Here is an 18,252-nt window from a genome sequence, read left to right as displayed (position 1 = left end):
GGCACTAGTGTAGCCAGCTGGTTGTGAGGGCCATAGTGGAGCCAGCTGGTTGAGAGGGCACTAGTATAACCAGCTGGTTGAGAGGGCCCTAGTAGATCCAGCTGGATGAGAGGGCACTAGTGTAACCAGCTGGTTGTGAGGGCACTAGTGGAGCCAGCTGGTTGAGAGGGCCATAGTGGAGCCAGCTGGTTGAGAAGGCCATAGTGGAGCCAGCTGGTTGAGAGGGCACTAGTGTAGCCAGCTGGTTGAGAGGGCCATAGTGGAGCCAGCTGGTTGAGAGGGCCCTAGTGTAGCCAGCTGGTTGAGAGGGCACTAGTGTAGCCAGCTGGTTGAGAGGGCACTAGTGTTGCCAACTGGTTGAGAGGGCACTAGTGTAGCCAGCTGGTTGAGAGGGCACTAGTGTAGCCAGCTGGTTGAGAGGGCCCTAGTGGAGCCAGCTGGTTGAGAGGGCACTAGTGTAGCCAGCTGGTTGAGAGGGCCCTAGTGTTGCCAGCTGGTTGAGAGGGCACTAGTGTAGCCAGCTGGTTGAGAGGGCACTAGTGGAGCCAGCTGGTTGAGAGGACACTAGTGTAGCCAGCTGGTTGAGAGGGCCCTAGTGTAGCCAGCTGGTTGAGAGGGCACTAGTGTAGCCAGCTGGTTGAGAGGGCCATAGTGGAGCCAGCTGGTTGAGAGGGCACTAGTATAACCAGCTGGTTGAGAGGGCCATAGTGGAGCTAGCTGGTTGAGAGGGCACTAGTATAACCAGCTGGTTGAGAGGGCCATAGTGGAGACAGGTGACTGAGAGGGCCCTAGTGGAGACAGGTGACTGAGAGGGCCCTAGTGGTACCGGGGTACCGGTGCAGAGTCAATGTGCGGGTCACCGGTGTCAAGGTTATTGAGGTAATATGTACATGTAGGTAGAGTTATTAAAGTGACTATACATAGATAATAACAGAGAGTACCAGCAGCGTAGGCGAAGGGGGGGACAATGCAAATAGTCTGGGTAGCCATTTGATTAGATGTTCAGGAGTCTTATGGCTTGTGTGTAGAAGATGTTTAGAAGCCTCTTGGACCTAGACTTGGTGCTCCGGAACCGCTTGCCGTGCGGTAGCAGAGAGAACAGTCTATGACTAAGGTGACTGGAGTCTTTGACCATTTTTATGGCCTTCCTCCGACACCGCCTGGTATAGAGGTCCTGGATGGCAGGAAGCTTGACCCAGTGATGTACTGGGCCGTACGCACTACCCTCTATAGTGTCATGCGGTCAGAGGTCGATCAGTTGCCATACCAGGCAGTGATGCAACCCGTCAGGATGCTCTCGATGGTGCAGCTGTAGAACCTTTTGAGGATCTGAGGACCCATGCCAAATCTTTTCAGTCTCCTTTTGTCGTGCCTTCTTCACGACTGTCTTCGTGTGTTTGGACCATGTTAGGATGTTGGTGATGTGGACACCAAGGAACTTGAAGCTCTCAACCTGCTCCACTACAGCCCCGTTGATGAGAATGGGGGCGTGCTCGGTCCTCCTTTTCCTGTCTTTCACAATCATCTCCTTTGTCTTGATCACGTTGAGGGAGAGGTTGTTGTCCTGGCACCACACGGCCAGGTCTCTGACCTCCTCCCTATAGGCTGTCACACTGATGTCCGTGATCAGGCCTACCACTGTTGTGTCATCGGCAAACTTAATGGTGTTGGAGTCATGCCTCGGCGTGCAGTCATGAGTGAACAGGGAGTACAGGAGGGGACTGAGCACACAGCCCCGTGTTGAGGATCAGCGTGGCGGATGTGTTGTTACCTAACCTTACCACCTGGTGGCGGCCCATCAGGAAGTCCAGGATCCAGTTGCAGAGGGAGGTGTTCAGTCCCAGGGTCCTTAGCTTAGTGATGAGCTTTGAGGGCACTATGGTGTTGAACACTGAGCTGTAGTCAATGAATAGCATTCTCACAAAGGTGTTCCTTTTGTCCAGGTGGGAAGGGGCAGTGTTGAGTGCAATAGAGATTGCATCATCTGTGGATCTGTTGGGGCGGTATGCAAATTGGAGTGGGTTTCTGGGATAATGGTGTTGATGTGAGCCATGACCAGCCTTTCAAATCACTTCATGGCTACAGACGTGAGTACTATGGGTCGGTAGTCATTTAGGCAGGTTACCTTGGGGTTCTTGGACACAGGGACTATGGTGGTCTGATTGAAACATGTGGTGGATCTAACTTAATACATTTGCTTCTGCTTGTTTTTTAAATAATGAAATTCAAAGGTCAGGGTCAAGCTGAGCCGGACCAAGAGTGGAAGAGTGGAAAAGGTTACTGGTTGTGATGACATCACTGGTGAGAAGTCAGTTATGAAAAGATATTGAGTTGACTGCATGTTAGTCTGTCAGCCCCATCTCTGTTGATATCTCCCTCTCTCTCCATCTCCCCTCCTCCTCTGTCCCATAGACACATCAAGTAGTTTGGGTGTGTAGAAATACAGCTAAACCTAGGGTATGGCTAAATGGGGTGTGTAGAAATACAGCTAAACCTAGGGTATGGCTAAATGGGGTGTGTAGAAATACAGCTAAACCTAGGGTATGGCTAAATGGGATGTGTAGAAATACAGCTAAACCTAGGGTATGGCTAAATGGGGTGTGTAGAAATACAGCTAAACCTAGGGTATGGCTAAATGGGGTGTGTATAAATATAGCTAAACCTAGGGTATGGCTAAATGGGGTGTGTAGAAATACAGCTAAACCTAGGGTATGGCTAAATGGGGTGTGTAGAAATACAGCTAAACCTAGGGTATGGCTAAATGGGGTGTGTAGAAGTACAGCTAAACCTAGGGTATGGCTAAATGGGGTGTGTAGAAATACATCTAAACCTAGGGTATGGCTAAATGGGGTGTGTAGAAATCCCCCCACCTAATAATTCACTGTACTTAAAAACTCTAAAATACTATTTGGAGAAATGCAAAATTAAGAAAAATGCCCCCAGACATGAATTATCACTGCGATATTAGGTTTATATCAGGTTTAAAGGTCTGTGGAATGGATGTACAACGTACTACTCAACCTCATCATACTGAGGCTACATTGACTCATTTATTCTACTGGTGGAACAGTACAATGGAATAGATGCATAATACACTCAGCAACAAAAGAAATGTCCTCTTACTGTCAACTGCGTTTATTTTCAGCAAACTTAACATGTGTAAATATTTGTATGAACATAACAAGATTCAACAACTGAGACAAACTGAAGAAGTTCCACAGACATGTGACTAACAGAAATGGAATAATGTGTCCCTGAACACAGGGGGGAGGGGGGTCAGTAACAGTCAGTATCTGGTGTGGCCACCAGCTGCATTAATTACTGCAGTGCATCTCCTCCTCATGGATTGCACCAGATTTGCCAGTTCTTGCTGTGAGATGTTACCCCACTCTTCAACCAAGGCAACTGCAAGTTCCCGGACATTTCTGGGGGGAATGGCCCTAACCCTCACCCTCCGATCCAACAGGTCCCAGATGTGCTCAATGGAATTGAGATCTGGGCTCTTCGCTGGCCACGGAAGAACACTGACAATCCTGTCTTGCAGGAAATCATGCACAGAACGAGCAGTATGGCTGGTGGCATTGTCAAGCTGGAGGGTCATGTCAGGATGAGCCTGCAGGAAGGGTACCACATGAGGGAGGAGGATGTCTTCCCTGTAACGCAGAGCATTGACATTGCCTGCAATGACAACAAGCTCAGTCCGATGATGCTGTGACACACCGCCCCAGACCACGACGGACCCTCCACCTCCAAATCGATCCCGATCCAGAGTACAGGCCTCGGTGTAACGCTCAATCCTTCAACGAAAACCGCGAATCCGACCACCCCTGGTGAGACAAAAGTGCGACTCGTCAGTGAAGAGCACTTTTTGCCAGTCCTGTTTGGTCCAGCGACGGTGGGTTTGTTCCCAAAGGTGACTTTGTTGGTGATGTCTGGTGAGGACCTGCGTTACAACAGGCCTACAAGCCCTCAGTACAGCCTCTCTCAGCCTGGTGCGGACAGTATGAGCACTGATGGAGGGATTGTGCGTTCCTGGTGTAACTCGGACAGTTGTTGTTGCCATCCTGTACCTGTCCCGCAGATGTGATGTTCGGATGTACCAATCCTGTGAAGGTGTTGTTACACGTGGTCTGCCACTGCGAGGATGATCAGCTGTCCGTCCTGTCTCCCTGTAGAGCTGTCTTAGGCGTCTCACAATATGGACATTACAATTTTTTGCCCTGGTCACATCTGCAGTCCTCATGCCTCCTTGCAGCATGCCTAAGGCACATTCACACAGATGAGCAGGGACCCTGGGCATCTTTCCTTTGGTGTTTTTCACAGTATGTTGAAAGGCCTCTTTATTGTCCTAAGTTTTCTTAACTGTGACCTTAATTGCCTACCGTTTGTAAGCTGTTAGTGTCTTAACGACCGTTCCACAGGTGTATGTTCATTAATTGTTTATGGTTCATTGAACAAGCATGGGAAACAGTGTTAAAACCCTTTACAATGAAGATCTGTGAAGTTATTTGGATTTTTACGAATTATCATTGAAAGACAGGGTCCTGAAAAAGGGACCTCTGTTTTTTTGCTGAGTTTACAAGCTTCAACGGCTGACTTCAAATATCCACATCAATGTGAAACTAACCGGAGCATAAAACAACTGACTGGGAATGTAAACTATAACAGATATATCCTACACATGTATTGAAAAATATAAAAAGGCTTAGGTCTTCAATTACTTAGGCCTTCAATCGACAAGGACGCATAACGACAAACAGACTCAACCAAAGAATGAAGAAAATTATGAAATACAAAAGGAAAATCTACACAGTAAAGGAAAATTCCACCCGCAACCACTCATTCTTTTTAATTTACTTTGCTAAATAACACTAATGTGTGAGAACAATCATTTTTGTTAACAGATCTTTCCTTTCTGCGCTATAATAAGGTTGGTAGAAATATGGAAAATCATTGAGGAAATCTGTTGCAGCTCAAATCGAGTAGAAAATCCACAATGCAATGATCTCACCTAAACAAACTGCACTATCAATGTAGGACTCTCCAATCTCACCATGTTCAACCTGCAGATCGATGTGTCTCACAGAGAGGAATCTAACATTCACAACTTCAGATATACTTTTGAGGAGATGGGAAACGGCGACGATGCTACGTCATTGGCCCCACGCGGTGCATTCTGGGTGGTTCTGGTACAGGGACCGCTCTCCTTCACGGAGTGAATGGGAGTCTGAGCGCTAGCTCAAAAACCCAACATTTACACGAATTTGGTCAACAAGAAGTACAACATTACTAATCTTTTCAGAGGTGTGAGGTAATTAACTTGCTATCTGTAGTATCGTTTAGCTTTGGAATCGTGGAATTACGTACTGTAACGACCCTGGGTTTATAAGCGCGGAAATCGACTCTGCCGCTGGAGCGGCACAGTCGATAGCGCGCCGGACCTCGGGCTAGGATTTCGAGGGTTCGAGACCTGCTCCCTGCTGTTTCATTACAGTACTTTCGAAGAAAATAGGCACATTTCTCGACATAAAGTACACTGACTATGAGAAGGGATTGCGTGACGCAGCATGACAACCTGAACGTGATTGGTCAACAGTCTGCTGGGAAGGGCGTTATACATTGGTCCATTAAATTGGATTCCTATCTCCTTTCTATAATATCTCTGGCAAAGGCACCACGCAATGCATCCTGGACTAAAGAGGCCGACAAATAGGAGAAACCTGTTAGACCCTCCGTTAAATTACCAGTTTCTCAAGGCAGGAACATCACAAAAATATGATCAATGGCTCATTTGAGAGAAGACCTCCCGAGTTATATCGTCCAGTATTGAAATCTGACGTGTATGAATAACGTTTTCGCTATCTAAAAGTCATATTCCTATTAACTTCCAGTGTAGTGAGAGACTTTATCACGGTGCCACGTCATACCGGACATATTTCTGCCTGCTTGAAGGCAAATAACTCAGATACACATGAAAACATGAAATGACGCAGGGAATCGATAGAACATCACTCAGAAATGAACAAAACAATACAATATTTAACCTTTACCTTAACCTGCACCGCTGATTGGACAGCGCCTCCATACAGGAAGGCAATGCACAGTGGGGCTCCGTGGCCTGTGGTTTAATGAACAACGTTTCTGTCCAGTAGCCAGCTAAAAATATTCAGTTTGTGGGCAGTTAAACATTTTTTGGGGCACAGTTGAGTAGCATAAAATGCTTATATGGAAATAATTACAGTCACGCAGATCTTTAGAAATTGTAGGATCAATTGTAAAGTGTCCCTCATGAAAAGCGTTGTCGACCCCCTGCTATAATGTATATGAAGTCACCCTTGTGGAGCGGTTCCTATTGTGTACTATGACAGTGTCATTGTCTCATGTACTTCACAACAAAATTGTTGCTCTGCATTCAGAGATGTTCCTTATGATGTCTGCACCCAGCTCATTTTGTATTTGCCTGTCTGCATTATTCACCAGGGAAAAGAAACATTCTGTGAATACTGAAGCATCAACAAGGTGGCTCTGATAATATTGAAACATTGTATAAATGAACGAGGCGGCTCGGAGAAACTGAAACATTTAGTATCAACAAGACAACTCTGAGAATATTCATATTGCAACATAGTAGTCAACACGGAGGCAGCAGGGCCAGTTTGTCTGTCTGATATTATTGTGTTGCCTACGCAGCATCTGGGTGCTCATTATATACTAAAAACAGCCCTACATCCACACTATAGATAAATAACTTAGCAATATTTAATGACGTTATGCAGCAATATTGATCTGTTCATCTTTTAATTCAGGAAGATGGACAAGCAACACTGATGGAGTGAGAGGTGGAAATGCATTATACCAGAGGTAGGTAGACTACAGGTAGGGATTAGGATGCAGACAGAGCAACACTGATGGAGTGAGAGGTGGAAATGCATTATACCAGAGGTAGGTAGACTACAGGTAGGGATTAGGATGCAGACAGAGTAACACTGATGGAGTGAGAGGTGGAAATGCATTATACCAGAGGTAGGTAGACTACAGGTAGGGATTAGGATGCAGGCAGAGGATGATGATGTAGACCTATAGGTAAGAAGTTAATGTTGGTCTCGCTACAGAAGGCTATATCAAACCTCTGATACAGTACTGGACTACTAGTGGGTGTGGCGTACAACAGGTCAGCCACCAGGGGGAGACTCATCGAGGCCTGGTGACAGACAGAGTATACATCACGAGCCGATGGCTCCATCTGCTGGACGTGCCAGGTCTCGACGGGCTCTCAGGCCAGGACTAATTGTGGCTGACTGGGAGTTGGTGAGTAATCAGGGGCTGGTTGCTCACCAGCTGTGCAAGGCCCATAAAGCTGCCAGAAGGGCAGCACACAGAGAGAGTGGTGGAGGAAAGGACTCCCGTATAGTTGGGGACGGTTGCAGAGGTATGAGGCGGGAGTTTTTGTGCTGGACAGGATACAGCAAGACCCGGAGCGTAGAAGACGGTATCCCGGAGAGGGTCTCATGGGAGAGACCTATCTTTATCTTTTTGATTTATTATTTAAATAAACACCCTTGAAACCGAGCTAATCCTACTCTGTTTGTGTCTGATCTGGGTAAACGTCTTGACCAAACCCCCTGGTCTACCACAGGGGGGGAAATGGTTTTACAAAAAGTAAAAAAATCTAATTACATTCATGTATTTTTCTCGGGGCGCCGCAGCACCCTCATAACCCCTACTTCCCTCGGCTATGCTCTGTCCCCTCCCCTCCTCTCTCTCTCCTCTGCCCTCCCACCCCCTACTTCCCTCGGCTATGCTCTGTCCCCTCCCCTCCTCTCTCTCTCCTCTGCCCTCCCCACCCCCTACTTCCCTCGGCTATGCTCTGTCCCCTCCCCTCCTATCTCTCTCCTCTGCCCTCACCACCCCCTACTTCCCTCAGCTATGCTCTGTCCCCTCCCCTCCTATCTCTCTCCTCTGCCCTCCCCACCCCCTCCCCTCCTATCTCTCTCCTCTGTCCTCCCCACCCCCTACTTCCCTCGGCTATGCTCTGTCCCCTCCCCTCCTATCTCTCTCCTCTGCCCTCCCCACCCCCTCCCCTCCTATCTCTCTCCTCTGCCCTCCCCACCCCCTACTTCCCTCGACTATGCTCTGTCCCCTCATCTCTCTCTCCTCTGCCCTCCCCACCCCCTACTTCCCTCAGCTATGCTCTGTCCCCTCCCCTCCTATCTCTCTCCTCTGCCCTCCACACCCCGTACTTCCCTCAGCTATGCTCTGTCCCCTCCCCTCCTATCTCTCTGCTCTGCCCTCCCCACCCCCTACTTCCCTCGGCTATGCTCTGTCCCCTCCCCTCCTATCTCTCTCCTCTGCCCTCCCCACCCCCTACTTCCCTCGGCTATGCTCTGTCCCCTCCCCTCCTATCTCTCTCCTCTGCCCTCCCCACCCCCTACTTCCCTCAGCTATGCTCTGTCCCCTCCCCTCCTATCTCTCTGCTCTGCCCTCCCCACCCCCTACTTCCCTCAGCTATGCTCTGTCCCCTCCCCTCCTATCTCTCGTTCTCTCTCTCGTCCTGCCATGTAGCATCAGGCCTGTTGAGCTTGACTCAGGTCACAGACCTCTGGCATCTACACTCCCCCCTTCTCCTACTCTAACATAAGACCAATATTAAACAGATACATAAAATATACTCTTTCATTTACATAGAGACAGATACAATCAATCATTGACACACTGAATATACAACAGTCAGATGCATGACACCATCACAACTTAACTGACATTAGTGCCTGTCCCCAGATGGACAGTTAGGCTACAGTAAAGTACATTTACAGGTGATCACATCATTGTCCTGCTTTGAGACACATTTTTACTGTCTGCTTCCAGTTGCATGTTATTTTACTAGCCCTGCAAATGGTAATATATCTTACAATATCAAAACATATCTCAGTAACTGTCACAAGTGTCTATCAATATAACAGCCTCCTACCTGTGCTCCACAACAGGGTCATCAGTACCACTGCAGGTATCATATCTGTCTCTAACTGGGGCTCCACTGAGTGAAACAAGTCTACTGTCATGAAGAGTCGACTGAAGTTTGGAAAATACTGCTAGGCTTTATGACTTCTATCTCATTACTTCCTGACTTCTATGATGTGAGAAACTTCTTAGCAACTTATCTTGGATCAGTGGTTGAACACACTACAGCAAACTGAAAAACTCCACAGGAAACTGCTGACAGAGCAGCAACGTTTCACATAGTGTGTTCCATAATATCAGCTCTAACTTTCTACTGCTTGAGTTCACCTCTTATAGAATATTGGCTTAATGTTCCAGCACCTCAATATAAACAGTACCAGCACCCAAAATGAGTACTGATGAGGTCTCATGTTAGAGCAGGAGAAGGGGGGATGTGGTGTAGAAGCTAGAGGTCTGTTACCCAAGTCAACTCAACAGGCCTGATGCTATATGTCAGGGTCAGGCTGGGCTGGGACAAGAGAGGAAAAGGTTACTGGTTATGATGACATCCCTGGTGAGAAGTCAGTGATACAAATATTTTCAGTTGATTTAAATCTTTCTCTCTCTCCCTCCTCCCATGTCTCCTTCTACCAACCCAGCACATCTAGAGCTAGTTACAACATAACCCAGCACATCTAGTTACAACATAACCCAGCACATCTAGTTACAACATAACCCATCACATCTAGTTACAACATAACCCATCACATCTAGTTACAACATAACCCATCACATCTAGTTACAACATAACCCATTATATCTAGTTACAACATAACCCATCACATCTAGTTACAACATAACCCATCACATCTAGTTACAACATAACCCAGCACATCTAGTTACAACATAACCCATCACATTTAGTTACAACATAACCCATCACATCTAGTTACAACATAACCCATCACATCTAGTTACAACATAACCCATCACATCTAGTTACAACATAACCCATCACATCTAGTTACAACATAACCCATCACATCTAGTTACAACATAACCCATCACATCTAGTTACAACATAACCCAGCACATCTAGTTACAACATAACCCATCACATCTAGTTACAACATAACCCAGCACATCTAGTTACAACATAACCCATCACATCTAGTTACAACATAACCCATCACATCTAGTTACAACATAACCCATCACATCTAGTTACAACATAACCCAGCACATCTAGTTACAACATAACCCAGCACATCTAGTTACAACATAACCCAGCACATCTAGTTACAACATAACCCATCACATCTAGCTACAACATAACCCATCACATCTAGTTACAACATAACCCAGCACATCTAGTTACAACATAACCCATCACATCTAGCTACAACATAACCCATCACATCTAGCTACAACATAACCCATCACATCTAGCTACAACATAACCCATCACATCTAGTTACAACATAACCCAGCACATCTAGTTACAACATAACCCATCACATCTAGCTACAACATAACCCATCACATCTAGTTACAACATAACCCAGCACATTTAGTTACAACATAACCCATCACATCTAGTTACAACATAACCCAGCACATCTAGATCTAGTTACAACATAACCCATCACATCTAGTTACAACATAACCAAGCACATCTAGTTACAACATAACACATCACATCTAGCTTCAACATAACCCATCACATCTAGTTACAACATAACCCATTATATCTAGTTACAACATAACACATCACATCTAGTTACAACATAACCCATCACATCTAGTTACAACATAACCCATCACATCTAGTTACAACATAACCCAGCACATCTAGCTACAACATAACCCAGCACATCTAGTTACAACATAACCCAGCACATCTAGCTACAACATAACCCAGCACATCTAGTTACAACATAACCCATCACATCTAGTTACAACATAACCCAGCACATCTAGTTACAACATAACCCATCACATCTGGTTACAACATAACCCATCATATCTAGCTACAACATAACCCATCACATCTAGTTACAACATAACCCATCACATCTAGTTACAACATAACCCATCACATCTAGTTACAACATAACCCATCACATCTAGTTACAACATAACCCATCACATCTAGTTACAACATAACACATCACATCTAGTTACAACATAACCCATCACATCTAGTTACAACATAACCCATCACATCTAGTTACAACATAACCCAGCACATCTAGCTACAACATAACCCAGCACATCTAGTTACAACATAACCCAGCACATCTAGCTACAACATAACCCAGCACATCTAGTTACAACATAACCCATCACATCTAGTTACAACATAACCCAGGACATCTAGTTACAACATAACCCATCACATCTGGTTACAACATAACCCATCATATCTAGCTACAACATAACCCATCACATCTAGTTACAACATAACCCATCATATCTAGCTACAACATAACCCATCACATCTAGCTACAACATAACCCATCACATCTAGTTACAACATAACCCAGCACATCTAGTTACAACATAACCCATCACATCTAGTTACAACATAACCCAGCACATCTAGCTACAACATAACCCAGCACATCTAGTTACAACATAACCCAGCACATCTAGCTACAACATAACCCAGCACATCTAGTTACAACATAACCCATCACATCTAGTTACAACATAACGCAGGACATCTAGTTACAACATAACCCATCACATCTGGTTACAACATAACCCAGGACATCTAGTTACAACATAACCCATCACATCTAGTTACAACATAACCCATCACATCTAGTTACAACATAACCCTGCACATCTAGTTACATCATAACCCATCACATCTAGTTACAACATAACCCAGCACATCTAGTTACAACATAACCCATCACATCTAGTTACAACATAACCCATCACATCTAGTTACAACATAACCCATCACATCTAGTTACAACATAACCCATCACATCTAGTTACAACATAACCCATCACATCTAGTTACAACATAACCCAGCACATCTAGATCTAGTTACAACATAACCCAGCACATCTAGTTACAACATAACCCATCACATCTAGTTACAACATAACCCATCACATCTAGTTACAACATAACCCATCACATCTAGTTACAACATAACCCATCACATCTAGTTACAACATAACCCATCACATCTAGCTACAACATAACCCATCACATCTAGTTACAACATAACCCAGCACATCTAGTTACAACATAACCCATCACATCTAGTTACAACATAACCCAGCACATCTAGCTACAACATAACCCAGCACATCTAGTTACAACATAACCCAGCACATCTAGCTACAACATAACCCAGCACATCTAGTTACAACATAACCCATCACATCTAGTTACAACATAACCCAGGACATCTAGTTACAACATAACCCATCACATCTGGTTACAACATAACCCATCATATCTAGCTACAACATAACCCATCACATCTAGTTACAACATAACCCATCATATCTAGCTACAACATAACCCATCACATCTAGCTACAACATAACCCATCACATCTAGTTACAAGATAACCCAGCACATCTAGTTACAACATAACCCATCACATCTAGTTACAACATAACCCATCACATCTAGTTACAACATAACCCATCACATCTAGTTACAACATAACCCTGCACATCTAGTTACATCATAACCCATCACATCTAGTTACAACATAACCCAGCACATCTAGTTACAACATAACCCATCACATCTAGTTACAACATAACCCATCACATCTAGTTACAACATAACCCATCACATCTAGTTACAACATAACCCATCACATCTAGTTACAACATAACCCATCACATCTAGTTACAACATAACCCAGCACATCTAGATCTAGTTACAACATAACCCAGCACATCTAGTTACAACATAACCCATCACATCTAGTTACAACATAACCCATCACATCTAGTTACAACATAACCCATCACATCTAGTTACAACATAACCCATCACATCTAGTTTCAACATAACCCATCACATCTAGTTACAACATAACCCAGCACATCTAGTTACAACATAACCCATCACATCTAGTTACAACATAACCCATCACATCTAGTTACAACATAACCCATCACATCTAGTTACAACATAACCCAGCACATCTAGTTACAACATAACCCATCACATCTAGTTACAACATAACCCAGCACATCTAGTTACATCTAGTTACAACATAATCCATCACATCTAGTTACAACATAACCCAGCACATCTAGATCTAGTTACAACATAACCCAGCACATCTAGTTACAACATAACCCATCACATCTAGTTACAACATAACCCAGCACATCTAGTTACAACATAACCCAGCACATCTAGTTACAACATAACCCATCACATCTAGTTACAACATAACCCATCACATCTAGTTACAACATAACCCAGCACATCTAGTTACATCATAACCCATCACATCTAGTTACAACATAACCCAGCACATCTAGTTACAACATAACCCATCACATCTAGTTACAACATTACCCATCACATCTAGTTGCAACATAACCCATCACATCTAGTTACAACATAACCCATCACATCTAGTTACAACATAACCCATCACATCTAGTTACAACATAACCCAGCACATCTAGATCTAGTTACAACATAACCCAGCACATCTAGTTACAACATAACCCATCACATCTAGTTACAACATAACCCATCACATCTAGTTACAACATAACCCATCACATCTAGTTACAACATAACCCATCACATCTAGTTACAACATAACCCATCACATCTAGTTACAACATAACCCAGCACATCTAGTTACAACATAACCCATCACATCTAGTTACAACATAACCCATCACATCTAGTTACAACATAACCCATCACATCTAGTTACAACATAACCCAGCACATCTAGTTACAACATAACCCATCACATCTAGTTACAACATAACCCATCACATCTAGTTACAACATAACCCATCACATCTAGTTACAACATAACCCAGCACATCTAGTTACATCATAACCCATCACATCTAGTTACAACATAACCCAGCACATCTAGTTACAACATTACCCATCACATCTAGTTACAACATAACCCATCACATCTAGTTACAACATAACCCATCACATCTAGTTACAACATAACCCATCACATCTAGTTACAACATAACCCAGCACATCTAGATCTAGTTACAACATAACCCAGCACATCTAGTTACAACATAACCCATCACATCTAGTTACAACATAACCCATCACATCTAGTTACAACATAACCCATCACATCTAGTTACAACATAACCCATCACATCTAGTTACAACATAACCCATCACATCTAGTTACAACATAACCCAGCACATCTAGTTACAACATAACCCATCACATCTAGTTAAAACATAACCCATCACATCTAGTTACAACATAACCCATCACATCTAGTTACAACATAACCCAGCACATCTAGTTACAACATAACCCATCACATCTAGTTACAACATAACCCAGCACATCTAGTTACATCTAGTTACAACATAACCCATCACATCTAGTTACAACATAACCCAGCACATCTAGATCTAGTTACAACATAACCCAGCACATCTAGTTACAACATAACCCATCACATCTAGTTACAACATAACCCATCACATCTAGTTACAACATAACCCAGCACATCTAGTTACAACATTACCCATCACATCTAGTTACAACATAACCCATCACATCTAGTTACAACATAACCCAGCACATCTAGTTACAACATAACCCATCACATCTAGTTACAACATAACCCATCACATCTAGTTACAACATAACCCATCACATCTAGTTACAACATAACCCAGCACATCTAGTTACAACATAACCCATCACATCTAGTTACAACATAACCCAGCACATCTAGTTACATCTAGTTACAACATAATCCATCACATCTAGTTACAACATAACCCAGCACATCTAGATCTAGTTACAACATAACCCAGCACATCTAGTTACAACATAACCCATCACATCTAGTTACAACATAACCCAGCACATCTAGTTACAACATAACCCATCACATCTAGTTACAACATAACCCATCACATCTAGTTACAACATAACCCATCACATCTAGTTACAACATAACCCAGCACATCTAGTTACATCATAACCCATCACATCTAGTTACAACATAACCCAGCACATCTAGTTACAACATAACCCATCACATCTAGTTACAACATTACCCATCACATCTAGTTACAACATAACCCATCACATCTAGTTACAACATAACCCATCACATCTAGTTACAACATAACCCATCACATCTAGTTACAACATAACCCAGCACATCTAGATCTAGTTACAACATAACCCAGCACATCTAGTTACAACATAACCCATCACATCTAGTTACAACATAACCCATCACATCTAGTTACAACATAACCCATCACATCTAGTTACAACATAACCCATCACATCTAGTTACAACATAACCCATCACATCTAGTTACAACATAACCCATCACATCTAGTTACAACATAACCCATCACATCTAGTTACAACATAACCCATCACATCTAGTTACAACATAACCCATCACATCTAGTTACAACATAACCCAGCACATCTAGTTACAACATAACCCATCACATCTAGTTACAACATAACCCATCACATCTAGTTACAACATAACCCATCACATCTAGTTACAACATAACCCAGCACATCTAGTTACATCATAACCCATCACATCTAGTTACAACATAACCCAGCACATCTAGTTACAACATTACCCATCACATCTAGTTACAACATAACCCATCACATCTAGTTACAACATAACCCATCACATCTAGTTACAACATAACCCATCACATCTAGTTACAACATAACCCAGCACATCTAGATCTAGTTACAACATAACCCAGCACATCTAGTTACAACATAACCCATCACATCTAGTTACAACATAACCCATCACATCTAGTTACAACATAACCCATCACATCTAGTTACAACATAACCCATCACATCTAGTTACAACATAACCCATCACATCTAGTTACAACATAACCCAGCACATCTAGTTACAACATAACCCATCACATCTAGTTACAACATAACCCATCACATCTAGTTACAACATAACCCATCACATCTAGTTACAACATAACCCAGCACATCTAGTTACAACATAACCCATCACATCTAGTTACAACATAACCCAGCACATCTAGTTACATCTAGTTACAACATAACCCATCACATCTAGTTACAACATAACCCAGCACATCTAGATCTAGTTACAACATAACCCAGCACATCTAGTTACAACATAACCCATCACATCTAGTTACAACATAACCCATCACATCTAGTTACAACATAACCCATCACATCTAGTTACAACATAACCCATAACATCTAGTTACAACACAACCCATCACATCTAGTTACAACATAACCCAGCACATCTAGTTACAACATAACCCCTCACATCTAGTTACAACATAACCCATCACATCTAGTTACAACATAACCCATCACATCTAGTTACAACATAACCCAGCACATCTAGTTACAACATAACCCATCACATCTAGTTACAACATAACCCAGCACATCTAGTTACAACATAACCCATCACATCTAGTTACAACCTAACCCATCACATCTAGTTACAACATAACCCAGCACATCTAGTTACAACATAACCCAGCACATCTAGTTACAACATAACCCATCACATCTAGTTACAACATAACCCAGCACATCTAGTTACATCTAGTTACAACATAACCCATCACATCTAGTTACAACATAGCCCAGCACATCTAGTTACAACATAACCCAGCACATCTAGTTACATCTAGTTACAACATAACCCATCACATCTAGTTACAACATAACCCATCACATCTAGTTACAACATAACCCAGCACATCTAGTTACAACATAACCCATCACATTTTTTAAATCACTAATTTCAGAGGTCGGGGTCAAGCTGAGCCGGACCAAGAGTGGAAAAGGTTACTGGTTATGATGACATCACTGGTGAGAAGTCAGTAATGACAAGATATTCAGTTGGCTGCATGTTATTCTGTCAGCCCTATCTCTGTTGACATCTCACTTTCTCTCCACGCCTTCTCTCTCTCTCTCCTTCCTCTCTCTCTGTTCCTCTCTCTCTCTTCCTGACAGATAGCATCAGACCTGTTGACTTGGGTAACAGACCTCTAGCATCTACACCCCCCTTCTCCAACTCTAACATCAGACCAATATAATATATAATATGTCAAGTATTAGTAGTTCCATAAAACACTACTTGTTATTGGGGTTTAGAATGGTTTGTATGGACACATTACTTTCTTCATGTGGTATAATAAAGTTTACTAATATTGAACTGCTATAATCACTATAGATTTATACTCTACCTACCTGGTGGACTGACGCTTTGAGCCTGGAGATCTGAGGAGAAAGAGAGAGACAGAGGAGAAAGAGAGAGAGAGATGGAGAGAAAGGGAGGAGTCAGAGGAAGAGAGAGGCAGAGATTAAATCAACATAACATGACCTTTCATGATGTGATGGGGAAGATAGGCTTATCGTTGGTATGGTGCAACAACACCCATGTGTAAACACAGTCCTCCTCTCTCCTCCACCCTCCTCTCTCCTCTACCCTCCTCTCTCCTCCACCCTCCTCTCTCCTCTACCCTCCTCTCTCCTCCACTCTCCTCTCTCCTCCACCCTCCTCTCTCCTCCACCCTCCTCTCTCCTCCACCCTCCTCTCTCCTCCACCCTCCTCTCTCCTCCACCATCCTCTCTCCTCCAACCTCCTCTCTCCCCTCCCCTCCGCTCTCCTCCACCCTCCTCTCTCCTCCACCCTCCTCTCTCCTCCACCCTCCTCTCTCCTCCACCATCCTCTCTCCTCCACCCTCCTCTCTCCCCTACCCTACTCTCTCCTCTGCAAATCTCTCTATCCCCTCCCCTCCCATCCTCTCTACTCTACCCTTCTCTCCTACCCTCCACTCTCCCCTTCCCTCCTTTCTCCCCTCCCCTTCTCTCTACCCTACCTTCTATCCCCTACCCTCCTCTCTCCTCTACCGTTCTATCGTATCTACCCTCCTCTCTCCTCTACCCTTCCATCTCTCCTACCCTCCTCTCTCCCCAACCCTCTTTTCTCCTTCTCAAATCTCTCTCCCCTCCCCTTCTCTCTCACATATCTTGCTCTATGCCCTCCTTTCCCATCTCCCCTCCCTTTCCCCTCCC

Source organism: Salvelinus fontinalis, chromosome 5 (assembly GCF_029448725.1).
Source record: "Salvelinus fontinalis isolate EN_2023a chromosome 5, ASM2944872v1, whole genome shotgun sequence".
Taxonomy (NCBI): Eukaryota; Metazoa; Chordata; class Actinopteri; order Salmoniformes; family Salmonidae; genus Salvelinus; species Salvelinus fontinalis.
This window is presented reverse-complemented; position numbering follows the sequence as displayed.